This window comes from Cherax quadricarinatus, chromosome 36, assembly GCF_038502225.1.
Source record: "Cherax quadricarinatus isolate ZL_2023a chromosome 36, ASM3850222v1, whole genome shotgun sequence".
NCBI classification, from domain to species: Eukaryota; Metazoa; Arthropoda; class Malacostraca; order Decapoda; family Parastacidae; genus Cherax; species Cherax quadricarinatus.
This window is the reverse complement of record NC_091327.1, coordinates 32,317,885-32,333,633: the sequence shown is the minus strand read 5'-3', so window position 1 is coordinate 32,333,633 and position 15,749 is coordinate 32,317,885. Positions and strand designations below refer to the sequence as shown.

General features: G+C 42.9%; 1 protein-coding gene across 1 annotated transcript in view; it reads left to right on the top strand.

Moving 5' to 3' along the window:
- Positions 1-14,643: 14,643 nt before the first annotated feature.
- Positions 14,644-15,749, top strand: part of LOC128691420 (ras guanine nucleotide exchange factor Y) — a 112,837-nt gene continuing 111,731 nt past the window's right edge. The window contains exon 1 of the mRNA XM_053780290.2: positions 14,644-14,749. The gene's annotated coding sequence lies outside the window, so the exon portion shown is untranslated. The remainder of the gene's footprint in view (positions 14,750-15,749) is intronic.

The window sequence follows — 15,749 nt, the reverse complement described above, 5'->3', positions numbered from 1 at the left end:
GCACACGTTCCTTGGGCAATGGTGGAGGACCTGGGTACATGTAGGTTCTGGCATCCACCCGGCGACATATTACACACGACTTGATAACCCTTTTTACACTTTGCCGTCCTTGTGGAATCCAGAAGGTTTCCCGAATACAGTTTAAGGTATCCTGTACCCCACCATGCATCACGTTATCATGGGCATTGAAGACAATCAAGGTTGTCAGGTGATGAGCTTTGGGCAGCAAGATAGGGTGTTTAGCATATTCCCACAACTCAGCATTTTGTAACCTGCCTCTGCACCTAATTACATCATCCTCTAAATACAGCCCCAGCTTTTCTGTTATTGAGCCTTTCACAATTTTTCTTTTCATCATTAATTTAATCTCATCCCTGTAGGTTTCTTCTTGTACCCTCTGTAGCCAGTATTTCAGAGGATAGGGAAAATTATATGAGATATTCATCTTACTTATAAATTTAAACACTAACCTTGTCACGTTAATCAGCTTGGGTAAGGAAGAATACCTATTTATATCAATGGCTAAGGAGGGACTACGGACTGGAGCGGTGCTCACTGTAATTTCGACAGGAGCAACATGTGCCTTTTGCACCGGCCAGTTAATTTTGTCCACCAGCCAACTTGGCCCTTTAAACCACGATAAAGCACTCACAAATTTTTCATAAGTCAAGCCTCGAGACAAGAAGTCAGCCGGATTCTCGTCACCAGGGATGTGATTAAAGGTTAACATATGCTGACCCAAACTGTTATATTTCTCCTGTATTTGATTGATTTCAGCAACTCTGTTTTGTACGTACACAATCTTACTGTTACCATTACGAATCCATTGTAAGGATACCTCATTATCAGACCAAATTACGGTGTCGCTGATATTTATCTCTCGCAATTTATTTCTTATATAATTGGCTAATTTGACACCTACATAAATGGCCGTTAATTCCAACTGGGGTAAGGTACATGATTTGATTGGAGCCACCTTAGCCTTAGACATAACAAGAGAAATAGCACTATTACATTGAAGGTAAGCGACTGCTCCATATGCTAATTTCGAAGCATCGCAAAAAATGTGGAGTACATTTTCTCCATCTTGCCTGGCCACCTTATGCGGGAACTCCAACATTGGTAATTTTACATATTCACCTATTAGTTCTTCCCACCTTTCAACAAATTCCTCAGGTATGGTTTCATCCCAAGCACACTAAACTTCCATGCTTCTTGTATCAACAATTTTCCTCTTATTGTAAGTGGTGACACTAAGCCTAGTGGATCGAAGCATTTTGAAACTTCCGCAGGTAAGACTCTCTTGGTTAATTTATTGGGCATGCTGTAGTTATTAGACTTTAACGATAACAAGTCTCTCTCTGTGTCCCAAGTCAGTCCCAGCACATTACTATATTTAGACACTTCAACTCCAGGGTTGTCTTTATTTATTTGAGCCCTTAAACTGGACGAATTACTGTTCCATTCCCTCAGGAGCATATTTGCACCTTGCATTATTCCATTAGCCCCTTCATATATGCTCATTAGTTCCTCTTCAGTAGACGTCACCCCCAGGAAATTGTCCACGTAAAATTGTTTACCCATTACTCCACTCAGTGGACCACCCGTACGCTTAAGGTGTGCATTTATCGTTGCCTGGAGTAGGAACGGACTGGAGGTAGCACCAAACAATACACTCCTGAAGCGATAAGTCTTCAGGGGACTAAGTGGGTCACTAGGATTCTCGGGCCATAAGAACCTTCTGCAATCCCGGTCAGCCTCTTGCAGACCCACCCTCAGGAAAGCTTTACTTATGTCCGCCGTAAAGGCATAATTCTTAACCCTGAAGTTTAATAATGTCTCCCAGTTTTTCCGTCAACGACGGACATACCATCAGTCATTCAAACTAGGTACATTTTTGTTACTCCTGGCACTACAATTAAACACAATCCTCAGAGGAGTGGTCTTAGAATCCTTCTTCACTCCGTGATGTGGCAAATGGGCTTGCTCGGGAGGTACCTCCTCTATGAATTTATTATTTAACTGTTCATTAATTATATCATTGTAAGCAGTCAACAGTTCTGGTGTCTTGCTCAGTTCGTGGAGCTGAGCCTTTAATTGTCCATACGCCATCCGGTAATTAGTTGGTAGGTCTGGATGGTTCAGCTTCCACGGAAGTCTCACCCAGTATTGTCCAGATTCAAATTTAACATCCTTCTGATACTGTTCTTGAGTAAAGGAATCATCTGGACTTTCTTCATTTACATTGATCCCTATTGGATTCAGGAAAAATAAAAGCACTAATGATGCAATCATAAAAATGCTAGATCTGCTTTACACAGCATTGGAAAATAAGGAATATCCACTAGGAATTTTTATTGACCTAAGAAAAGCTTTTGACACAGTAAACCACCAAATCCTACTCCACAAACTTGACCACTACGGTATAAGAGGCCATGCGCTTGCTTATTTCAAATCTTACATTACTAATAGGTATCAGTACGTCACCATTAAAGACACAGCATCAGCAACACGGCCACTTGATACTGGAGTTCCGCAGGGAAGTGTCCTTGGTCCCCTGCTCTTCCTCATATACATCAATGACCTTCCAAACGTATCCCAACACCTGAAACCCATTCTCTTTGCTGATGACACGACTTATGTCATCTCTCACCCTAATCTTGCCACCCTCAACACCATTGTGAATGAGGAGCTGATTAAAATATCGACTTGGATGACAGCCAATAAACTTACGCTTAACACTGACAAAACTTACTATATTATGTTTGATAGCAGAGCAGGAGATGCACAATTTAACATTAAGATTGACAACACTCTAATTACCAGAAATAATGGGGGAAAATTCCTAGGCTTATACCTTGACAACAACCTGAATTTCAGGACCCATATCCAGCATATAGCCAAAAAAGTATCCAAAACGGTTGGGATCCTCTCCAAGATACGATACTACGTGCCGCAAAATGCCCTTCTCACACTATACCACTCACTTATTTATCCATACCTCACCTATGCTATTTGTGCTTGGGGATCAACTGCAGCAACACACCTAAAGCCAATAATAACCCAACAAAAAGCTGCAGTAAGAATAATCACTAAATCCCATCCCTGGCAGCACACCCCCCCACTCTTCAAAGATCTAAACTTACTCCCAGTTCAGTACATCCACACTTACTACTGTGCAATCTATATCTACAGGGCCTTAAACTCTAATATCAACCTTGACCTAAAACGCTTTCTTGATAGTTGTGACAGAACCCACAGGCATAACACCAGACACAAACATCTCTACGACATTCCCCGTGTCCGACTAAACCTTTACAAAAATTCAATGTATGTCAAAGGCCCTAAAATCTGGAATACCCTACCTGAGAACTCTAGAACTGCAGACACATTCATCACCTTCAAAACTACCATTAGAAAACATCTTATCTCCCTGATACACCCCGTCAACTAACTACACGAATACCACCTGGTGGTTCACACTTACACTCGCTCACTCATTTGACCATAAACAGAAATATTAATCTCAGTCTTAAAATAATGAATCCTGTGATACTCCAATACTGAAACTATATACTGTGCCAAAACAAAAGCATTCACATTGCTAAACTCATAAACTAGTATTTAGTCACTTAGCCATAAGACCAACTTACCTCATAATTTGTAATATTTTACAATTAAGAATAAAACTAAGTATGCCCGAAATGCCTAGCCATGCTAAGCGTTCTAGTGGTACACTCTGTAATCACAATTTTACTACATGTAAACCAAACAATAACCAAATTTCTGTAAACTCAGCATTGTAATCCTTATAGAGAATAAACTTTGAATTTGAATTTGAATTATGCTGTCCAATTCCCATAATTTATACACAGGTTCAACTTCATCCTCTATTGAAGAATATTTATACTGGGGTGATATTTCATGAGTAAGACACACCGTAACTGTATTTATGGCTTCCTCCAGTCATTCATTGTCAGTACGAGGAAGCCTGCCATACATCACGTGACCTCCTGCGGTCCTTAGAAGGGTGACTCCGCATTTCTTTGCCATACCCTTTACAAAGGTGGCATAATAGTCACTACCTATCAAAATATCTATTGGCCCCACAGAATCATTATTTACACCAGAAGGTGCCAAATTTACCTTACTTGAAAGCCTTTCAGTAGCGTTACCAAGCCCTATTGTAGATATTTTCTCTGGGAGCCTATCCACAATTACGGCATTAATACGTTTTCTCTCATTGCCCAGCCTGACAGTTACATAAACAGTGTCGTATGACTGGGCCTTCTTATTCGAGAGAAAGCCAGATAACTTGAGTATAGCAGGATCTCCCATTTGTACCTTCATCCCATTAAGGCAATTACATTTTATGAAGGTACGTTGTGATCCAGTAATGCTGTTACAGTTTTGGATCTACGCCTTTTATCGTTAATCACCACATCCAACACAGGTAAAGCTACCTCAGCTAGGCCATCATTACCGACATTAGCTGCAATCTCTACGTTGGCTACTGTTGTGTCCGGGTTATTATCACTGTCAGTACTATTCTTACCATCATTACGATTAGATCCGCCATTACACTGATAACAATGGTTCAAGTTAGCACGGCAATCCCTTACATTATGATTTCCTAGACACCTGATACATCTAGCAAGCTCTTCCAATCTTTCCACTTTAACATCCCATGAATTATAGGCATTACAGTTCTTAGAGAAATGAGTACCGTTGCAGAAGATACAATCTCTCCTTTCTTTGCCTGATCTCTTATCAACTGGGCTACCCTTATTGTGGTACTTACTCCTCTTGCTTTGATGTAGAGAACCACTATTACTGGCCCCTGTCACTTGATATGTGCCTACGCAACCCCGTTTAGTAGGTGACTTATGATTATTGATATTGGGATAATTTTTCCTTTTGTGGAACTTGACAGGTGCACTGGGGTCTGTAGACGTGGTATTCCTAGAGGTAATGGGTTGGCTGGTCTGCAGTTGGACAATTAGCTCCTGCAGGCCCACTCTTATTTCTTCCAACCCGAAGTAACCCTTGTGATATCTGTTAGATAGCCACTCTACTGTCTTGTGGTTCAATTTATTCTGAATCAAGGCACTCAACAACCACTCTGCTCCCTCCAGATCATATTTATTACTCAAGGTCTTAAGAGTGCTTTCTAGTTTGATCCTAAATTGCTGTAAGCCGTTGCGGTTGTGATCTGGAGTCTTCAAACTAGCCAAAATAGCTACTAGATCCAGCCTACTTTGCTCCAAGTTACCATAAGTGACCTCCAACAAGTCAACTGCCTCACTATAGGAGTCATCTACATTTGGGAATGCTTGTATGAGAACATGCGCATCTCCCCTTACTTGTCCCTTTAAATAACATAATTTGGTAACACTTGCAAGATCACTCCTATCATGTACGACTGCTTTAAAGATAGACCAAAACTCCTCCCAGTTTTCTCCCGGATTAAACACAGGCATGCATAATTCTGGGAGTTTTGGTAGACACCTCTGATTTTCCTTACTAGGTTGACCAGCAACATTGTTTACACCCTTTACCTTCTTCAAAGCCTTAGTTTTGCAGGACACAATGTTGTCCTCCACTTCATAATATTGATCCAGCAGCCGCTCCCTTTTAGCATCATCTGCACAATTCACCAGTAGATCTCTCTCACAGTCCTTATACCACAATTTATATGACTCATATCTATTTTCTAAGGCATCTAGGTGTAACTTTAATTCATCAGGGTTTACCGTTTCTTGTAGCATTAACTCCATACACTTGTTGTATGATTTAGTAACATGACCCTTCCGAGCTTGTAGTGACGCTTTCTTTGCTTTGGCATCCATGGACTTGCCAGCCGCACTAACTTCCTTAGACCTAGCCATGGTTAGGGAATTAATAATCACCAATTATACAACTTAAGTAGACACCTTGTGAGAGTAGTTCTTGCACTTTACTCTTGTATAAATCCTAGCCACCCATGTGCTAGTAATTAATTAGGCTAATTATCATCCACCACACGACCGATTAAATTTGTGTACTCTGTACCCACTTCCTTCAATCAGTCACTTAATTATTAAGTAATTAATTCAATTAATTTTTTCACTGATTGCATCCGGAAGGACCAGAGGGCAGATATGGAAAATTTTATAGGGTGATTACCTGTACGTATTTCAACATTACATGCATACGAGTAATCTCATTGGGAGACAACAACTATATTGTTTACAGGCGCTCCCTTTACAGGCGACGGAAAAAAATAACAGAGCGGCTAAAAGAGGTCAATATATCTGAAATGCGTAGGGAGACACTGGTCAGAGAAATAGCAAGCATCAAACTCAAGCTAAAGGAATCTTATAGGAGTCAGGAATCGCGGGAAGAACTAAAAGCCATAAATGAAATCGAAAGAAACCCAAAGTATTTCTTCTCCTTTGCCAAATCAAAGTCGAGAACAACGTCCAGTATTGGGCCCCTACTTAAACAAGATGGGTCCTACACAGATGACAGCAAGGAAATGAGTGAGCTACTCAAGTCCCAATATGACTCAGTTTTTAGCAAGCCGCTAACCAGACTGAGAGTCGAAGATCAAAATGAATTTTTTATGAGACAGCCACAAAATTTGGTTAACACAAGCCTATTCGATGTTATCCTGACGCCAAATGACTTCGAACAGGCGATAAATGATATGCCCATGCACTCTGCCCCAGGGCCAGACTCATGGAACTCCGTGTTCATCAAGAACTGCAAGAAGCCCCTATCACGAGCCTTTTCCATCCTATGGAGAGGGAGCATGGACACGGGGGTCGTCCCACAGTTACTAAAAACAACAGACATAGCCCCACTCCACAAAGGGAGCAGTAAAGCAACAGCAAAGAACTACAGACCGATAGCACTAACATCCCATATGCTGCTGTTGTCGTACAGAGTGATGGCTCTCTTAAAGAAATTGGAGCACGCATCAATAATTGGGCCTCTACCCTTCAGACAGAACTGTTTGCCATACTCCTTGCACTGAAATGCATCTATGTATCAAAGATTGACAGTTTAATTGTAACTGATTCTCTGTCATCCATAAATGCTCTCAACTCATTAAGCATAAATTGTGGCATGCTTGTGTCAGAAGCCAGACACAGGTATGGTAGGATTGTGGACAGTGGAGTCAGAGTGCACATGCTGTGGATTCCATCTCACATTGGTCTTCAGATGCATGATAGAACTGATAAATTGGCTAAGCTGTATGCTTTCAAAGAGGGAGTAGATTAGAATCTTGGCTTGTCAGGTAGTAGTTTGAGAACAATAATACGAAAAGAACTTCAACTGAATTTTATGGACTTAAGGCTCAGGGAGATTGACACCAGTGAGTCCATCTATCATCACTCTATCATGCAGGAGGAGCCACATGTCTATGGTGCATCAAACAAAATAAGCAGACTCTTGGATGTCACTACTGCCCGGCTCCGGCTGGGTTACAAGTATCTTTGGCAGGTTAAATCACCACCACCAGATGTAGACCAAACGAAATGTAAACTTTGCCAGATGGACTATTGTCACACCCTGCGTCATTATGTACTGGAGTGTGATAAAATTAATGAATTTAGAAACAACTCACTCAGAAATGTTCAAGAAATGGCAAAGTATTTTATCCACAGTGGTATATTGCAGACCATTCTGGAGAAATACCCTGACTTTGCTAGCTGTAAATAAAGCATTACCACATGTGTGCATGTGTGCATGTGTGCATGTGTGTGTGTGTGTGTGTGTTTGTGTTTGTTTGTGTGTGTGTGTGTGTGTGTGTGTGTGTGTACTCACCTATTTGTACTCACCTATTTGTGGTTGCAGGGGTCGATTCACAGCTCCTGGCCCCGCCTCTTCGCTGACTGCTACTAGGTCCTCTCTCTCCCTGCCCCATGAGCTCTATCATACCTCGCCTTAAAACTATGTATGGTTCCTGCCTCTACCACATCACCTTCTAGGCTATTCCATGGCCTGACTACTCTATGACTGAAGAAATACTTCCTAACATCCCTTTGATTCATCTGAGTCTTCAACTTCCAATTGTGACCTCTTGTGTCTGTGTCCCATCTCTGGAACATCCCGCCTTTGTCCACCTCGTCTATTCCGCGCAGTATTTTATATGTCGTTATCATGTCTCCCCTGACCCTCCTGGCCTCCAGTGTCGTCAGGCCGATTTCCCTCAACCTTTCTTCGTAGGACAATCCCCGTAGCTCTGGGACTAGTCTTGTTGCAAGCCTTTGCACTTTCTCTAACTTCTTGACGTGCTTGACTAGGTGTGGATTCCAAACTGGTGCTGCATACTCCAGTATGGGCCTGACGTAGATGATATACAGAGTCTTAAACGAATCCTTACTTAGGTATCGGAACGCTATCCGTAGGTTTGCGTAGGTGTGTGTGTGTGTGTGTGTGTGTGTGTGTGTGTGTGTGTGTGTGTGTGTGTGTGTGTGTGTGTGTGTGTGTGTGTGTGTGTGTGTGTGTGTACGTACGTACTCACCTAATTGTGGTTGTCGGGGTCGAGACTCAGCTCCTGGCCCCACCTCTTCACTGACTGCTACTAGATCTCTCTCTCTCTCTGCTTCCTGAGCTTGTCATACCTCGTCTTAAAGCTATGTATGGTTCCTGCCTCCGCTACATCACTTGCTAGGCTATTCCACTTCTTGACGACTCTATGACTGAAGAAATATTCCTAACATCCCTCTGACTCGTCTGAGTCTTCAGCATCCAATTGTGACCCCTTGTTTCTGTGTCCCCTCTCTGGAACATCCTGTCTCTGTCCACCTTGTCTATTCCACGCATTATTTTGTATGCTGTTATCATGTCTCCCCTGACCCTCCTGTCCTCCAGTGTCGTCAGTCCGATTTCCCTCAACCTTTCTTTATAGGACATTTCCCTGAGCTCCTGAACTAGCCTTGTTGCAAACCTTTGCACTTCCTCTAATTTCTTGACGTGCTTGACCAGGTGTGGGTTCCAAACAGGTGCTGCATACTCCAGTATGGGCCTGAGGGACACAGTGTACAGTGTCTTGAATGATTCCTTACTGAGGTATCGGAATGCTATTCTCAGGTTTGCCAGGCGCCCATATGCTGCAGCAGTTTTCTGGTTGGTGTGTGTCTCCGGAGACGTGCTAGGTGTTATGGTCACCCCAAGATCTTTCTCCTTGAGTGAGGTTTGCAGCCCTTGTCCACCTAGCCTATACTTTGTCTGCGGTCTTCTTTGCCCTTCCCCAATCTTCATGACTTTGCATTTAGCAGGGTTGAAATTGAGAAGCCACATGTGTGTGTGTGTGTGTGTGTGCATTCACCTAGTTGAGATTGCAGGGGTCGAGTCCAAGCTCCTGTGTGTTTACCTGGAGAGAGTTCCGGGGGTCAACGCCCCCGCGGCCCGGTCTGTGACCAGGCCTCCTGGTGGATCAGAGCCTGATCAACCAGGCTGTGGCTGCTGGCTGCACGCAAACCAACGTACGAGCCACAGCCCGGCTGATCAGGAACTGACTTTAGGTGCTTGTCCAGTGCTTGTGTGTGTGTGTGTGTGTGTGTGTGTGTGTGTGTGTGTGTGTGTGTGTGTGTGTGTGTGTGTGTGTGTGTGTGTGTGTGTTTGTGTGTGCGTGTGTATGTGTATGAGTGTGTGTGTGTGTATGAGTGGGTGTGTGTGTGTGTACTCACCTATTTGTACTCACCTATTTGTGGTTGCAGGGGTCGAGTCTTAGCTCCTGGCCCCGCCTCTTCACCGGTTGCTCTTCACCGGTATGAGTGTGTGTGCGTGTGTGTGTTTGAGTTTGTGTGTGTGTGTGTGTGAGTGTGTGTGTGTGTGTGTGTGTGTGTGTGTGTGTGTGTGTGTGTGTTTATGTGTGTGTGTGTGTGTGTGTGTGTGTGTGTGTGTGTGTGTGTTTGTGTGTGTGTGTGTGTGTGTGAATTTGTATATGTGTGTGTGTGTGTGTGTGTGTGTGTGTGTGTGTGACTCAACAATCAATATTTGCACCAATAACTCACTACAGTTGTGACCGGGTGTGGAAGTGTGAATTGCTCATTACACTATAATTTGTTCATGATTGTAGCCATGTATAAACGTAAGTAACCATTCTTACAGTATTCATTACCTTTGTAACTTGTGAGTTCATTACCTTGTACCTAGTTCAGCCATCCAAACTTTGGGGCCCAGTCCCTGGATCCATTACGTACCTCTGTAATCTGTAAATACCTTTGTAACTTGTCATGATTGTGACTAGACCTACCCGGAGTTCATTACCTTTGTAATTTGTGAGTTCATTACCTTTGTAAATTGTGAATTCATTACGTCTGTAACTTGCTCAGCTATGAAAACTTTGGAGTCCAGTCCCTGGACCAATTATGTACCTCTGTAATCTTTTGACTACCGCCCACAGGATGGGTATGGGGTGCATAATAAACATATTAAACTAAACAACTCATAAAAATCATTGAAAGGGTCCTAAGAAGCAAGATCACCACCCATCTAGAAACCCATCAGTTACACAACCCAGGGCAACATGGGTTTAGAACAGGTCGCTCCTGTCTGTCTCAACTATTGGATCACTACGACAAGGTCCTAAATGCACTAGAAGATAAAAAGAATGCAGATGTAATATATACAGACTTAGCAAAAGCCTTCGACAAGTGTGACCATGGCGTAATAGCGCACAAAATACGTGTTAAAGGAATAACAGGAAAAGTCGGTCGATGGATCTATAATTTCCTCACTAACAGAACACAGAGAGTAGTCGTCAACAGAGTAAAGTCCGAGGCAGCTACGGTGAAAAGCTCTGTTCCACAAGGCACAGTACTCGCTCCCATCGTGTTCCTCATCCTCATATCCGACATAGACAAGGATGTCAGCCACAGCACCGTGTCTTCCTTTGCAGATGACACCCGAATCTGCATGACAGTGTCTTCCATTGCAAACACTGCAAGGCTCCAGGCGGACATCAACCGAATCTTTCAGTGGGCTGCAGAAAACAATATGAAGTTCAACGATGAGAAATTTCAATTACTCAGATATGGTAAACACGAGAAAATTAAATCTTCATCAGAGTACGAAACACATTCTGGCCACAAAATAGAGCGAAACACCAACGTCAAAGACCTGGGAGTGATCATGTCGGAGGATCTCACCTTCAAGGACCATAACATTGTATCAATCGCATCTGCTAGAAAAATGACAGGATGGATAATGAGAACCTTCAAAACTAGGGAGGCCAAGCCCATAATGACACTCTTCAGGTCACTTTTTCTATCTAGGCTGGAATATTGCTGCACACTAACAGCACCTTTCAAGGCAGGTGAAATTGCTGACCTAGAAATTGTACAGAGAACCTTCACGGCGCGCATAACGGAGATAAAACACCTCAATTACTGGGAGCGCTTGAGGTTCCTAAAACTGTATTCCCTGGAATGCAGGCGGGAGAGATACATGATTATATACACCTGGAAAATCCTAGAGGGAGTAGTATCGAACTTGCACACGAAAATCACTCACTACGAAAGCAAAAGACTTGGCAGACGATGCAACATCCCCCCAATGAAAAGCAGGGGTGTCACTAGCACGTTAAGAGACCATACAATAAGTGTCAGGGGCCTGAGACTGTTCAACTGCCTCCCAGCATACATAAGGGGGATTACCAACAGACCCCTGGCAGTCTTCAAGCTGGCACTGGACAAGCACCTAAAGTTGGTTCCTGACCAGCCGGGCTGTGGCTCGTACGTTGGTTTGCGTGCAGCCAGCAGCAACAGCCTGGTTGATCAGGCTCTGATCCACCAGGAGGCCTGGTCACAGACCGGGCCGCGGGGGCGTTGACCCTCGGAACTCTCTCCAGGTAAACTCCAGGTAGTCACCCCATGTAGACATGTGAGAAAACTTAGCCACCTCTGGTCACTGCAGGTGGCCCCCTCGACCCTCACAATCTTATCCATATCTATCCGAGACCAGTACAAATTGGATAGCACCCCCAAGTACGGTGCTACTAATTAATTGTGGACTGTATAGATTATATTAGTTTAATTGAATGAAAGGGGGGGGGGTAGATTACACATGGATATATCCATCAAGGTAAAACACTTTTACATAATCCCACCACTTATCAGATATCCTCTGGTGGTCACTCGATGTAGCTGGATCACCCATAACCTATCCAATTACAACATACCTAACTGGCCAGTATCAGTCAGCTATAACTAGAAGGGTTACTTAACTGTGGGTGATTGATGCTCCATATTTCCTCCATTCACCATCTCATTTCGAAGTCCTGCTACACCGACACGGTCCTTATTCCAGCAAAACGAGGTATCCATTGGTTTGTCCCGGTTTAGAAGTCGTGACTCCATAAAACTTCACTATCCTCGGGACGGGAACAACGTGGTCTAACGTGTTCACACGGAGCAAGGCGACTTATTTCACTTCCCGCATTCTCTAATGTTATTATCATTGATTACATTACCATTCACAAGACGATTTAATGTCTCATAATTATTATACACATTAGAGGTCACTCCATTAAGATCTGAGACCGATGAGTGAGGATTAACTCACAGGTAATTTTCCCTGGACACATTCCATGGCAGCGCACCCGTCACCCCCGGTCCTACCATTATTCACTAATTTTACCACTTATTACAGTGGTGCCGTCAATCACGTTCCCTCACTCTTCACCAGGGACAGTCACGACACTTGAAGTGAGGCCTAAATTAATCCTTAGGCCGCCGTGAACGCCAGTTTCCTGGTCCCATGTTTTCACAGCCTCTTAAACCCATTCAAAACACTGCCGCCTCTCCATGCCCTGTGTCGACCTCCCCCCGTGCGCATCCGCGTAGGCGCTGAGGAACCCTGTTGGTTCTATTCCATTTTCAAATACATTTTGACCCAAATCAGCACATTAAACACTTATTAGACATTATAGCTTCGGAAATTAAATAATTTCCACAATTTGGATCAACAGGGTTGCTTTGGATAAAATGAGTTTTAACACAATCTAAGCATTGTTTATGTCAGATTTAGGAAGTGTATTTTAATTATTGTGTATTTGTTATGCAAACAGCAGAAAGGGAATTTTGATCATATTCTAGAACACACTAAACTTTAGGGCCCTTAATTTGCATGGAATTTCTAGATAGGTTGAGTCGAACACGTATATCAGAGATACTTAATTGCCGTATTGTGTCTAGATGTTCTGTTGCAGTTCTTCAGGAAGAATCAGTGTACCGACTCTTCCCGATCAGTTCACTAGCTCGATCGCTAGCGAACTCAGCTTGTACACTATGGTACGGGGATCAATTCCCCGGTATGGCTGGAAAACATTAGGATGCGATTCCCCAAAACACCTGCTGTCCCTGTTCACCCATCAATGAAATATGCACCTGGGTGTTGGTTGACTGATGTGGGTCGCATCCAGGGACAAAACTGACCTAATTTGCAGAGGCGTCGCTAGGGTTGGTGTCACCAGGGGCGGAATCTTTGGTGTCACCCAGGGTGGCATCTTTGGTGCCACCCCCATGAAATCCAAGGGCGGGGGGATAGGGGTAGTAAACTCCAGTTACATCACTGCTGCATGACCAGTGGCTAATCTTTAGCAGTGAGAACGTTTAAAGGCCATAAACCGAACTTTATTAATGATAAAATAAATAATCGTAATAATATTGAGGAAACAAACTCAAATACCACTTTGAGTACAGGCAACAGATCCTACATTTATTCATCTTCAACAATGAAAAAAAAAAATTGAAAAACAAAGAAAAACACTAGTTCCGATTTAACCTTGAGTACAGGTAACATCTCAATGAATCTGATCTTACATTTCCTTGCCTTCAGTCCTGCAAAATCATCTATCACATCATTAAAATCAATGATTTTCCCTATATAGGCCTATTTGTACTCTGTAATCCTATAATAGGCTATTTAAAAACGAAGGATTTTTCTCTTTGGTTGCTGCAGCATGGTTTTGGTCATTAGTGTCACCTTCTTTAGAGGCTCTATGGTGTCACCCGGGGCGGCTTCTTCCCCTTACCACGCCCCTGCTAATTTGCTCGAAATGCTCTGCATAACAAGTGGCTTTCTATATAGTCATTGATGTCAGCTAGTCCAGTATACCTTGTACATGTACTTGTAGAAATAAAGATATTATTATTATTATTATTATTATTATTATTATTATTATTATTATTATTATTATTATTATTATTAGTAGTAGTAGTAGTAGTAGTAGTAGTAGTAGTAGTATACGGTATTAAGGCCTGAGGTCGAGGACCTCTTCTTCGGCTTGGCTGAGATAGACGTGTTTACTATGGGAGCCTGAAACTTACGATGACGTTTCGTTCCGACTTAGACTATTAACAAATCACACTAGTTGATGGTCCAAGTTCGATCGAAACATCGTTATTAGTTTAATTCTCTTATGTGCGAATTATTTGTGTATTGTTACAGTCATGGTATCGTGCCTTTTTATTCTTACTCAGGGAGTGAGACGCCTGGCTCTTCCGGTGTTCAGACCTAAGGTCTGCCTGATCTAACTTGGAAAATTTTGGTTTTCTTTTGTCCTTCCGGAGAAACTTTGTTTACTTTTTAGTTCCCATCGAAAATTGGGCAATATTTTTTTTTTCATGGGACTCCTGGGAGGCAGGGCTCAATATGGCTTTACCTTTGGTGGCCTTCTACAACTCGAACCCCAATAATAATAACAACAATACGACATCAACTCTGTGGCCCTAGAGAGAGGTCCACAACAACTGTAAGTTTAATTACATACAGGTACACTTAAGTACAATTATCATACCTATTAACATGTTTGTAAATTACCTAGGATAACCCAAAAGAAAGTCAGACGAAGTGACTTATTTCCAATGGGGTCCTTGTACCTTTATCTTGGTGGTATGTTTGCTTGAATATCAAAAACAAGATGATTATCATCTTGTTTTGCTCAACGAGCACATTAATGGAGTGCCATTCAGCAGGGCACTTTTCCGCGAGAAGATTTGTTTGGATTTTCAACCTGGGGGAGAGTTAGTTACCCAGGATAACCCAAGAAAGTCAGTGCGTCATCGAGGACTGTCTGTCTTATTTCCATTGTGGTCCTTCAGTTTTGCCCTCCAGGATGCCACCCACACTAGTCAACTAACACCCAGGTACCTACTTATTGCTAGGTGAACAGGGACAGCAGGTATAAGGAAACATGCCCAGTGTTTCCCTGGCATAGTTCTACGTCAAGAGCTCGGCTCACTCAGATAAGATGTGAACGGTAAATTTTGACTTTGATATAAGAGACTGGGTCTGTGCAGTGAGTGTGCACAGTATAAAAAAATCCTGCTGACATAGTGCATGGAGGGATAAACAAAACTGTGACCGTGTTTGGTTTAAAATTGCAGCTTTTCTCGAATGTTTTTATGGTTTTATTGGTTGTTACTTGGTATCATTTGATAGAATGGAAGACATACTACTGAAATAGAGATGATTCTGGTTAGTTTCCAGACTGGAAGTAGGTTGAAATTGTGCTCAAATTAGCGAATATATTTGATTTTTGCCAATATTCCAGAGGACAGGTAAGGGCTTATTACAGTCCCCAGTTTACCTGGAGAGAGCTCTGGGGGTCAATGCCCCCGCTGCCCAGTCTGTGACCAGGCCTCATGGTGGATAAGAGCCTGATCGACTAGGCTGTTACTGCTGACTGCATGCAATCCAATGTACAAGCCACAGCCCGGCTGGTCAGGTACCGACTTTAGGTGCTTGTCCAG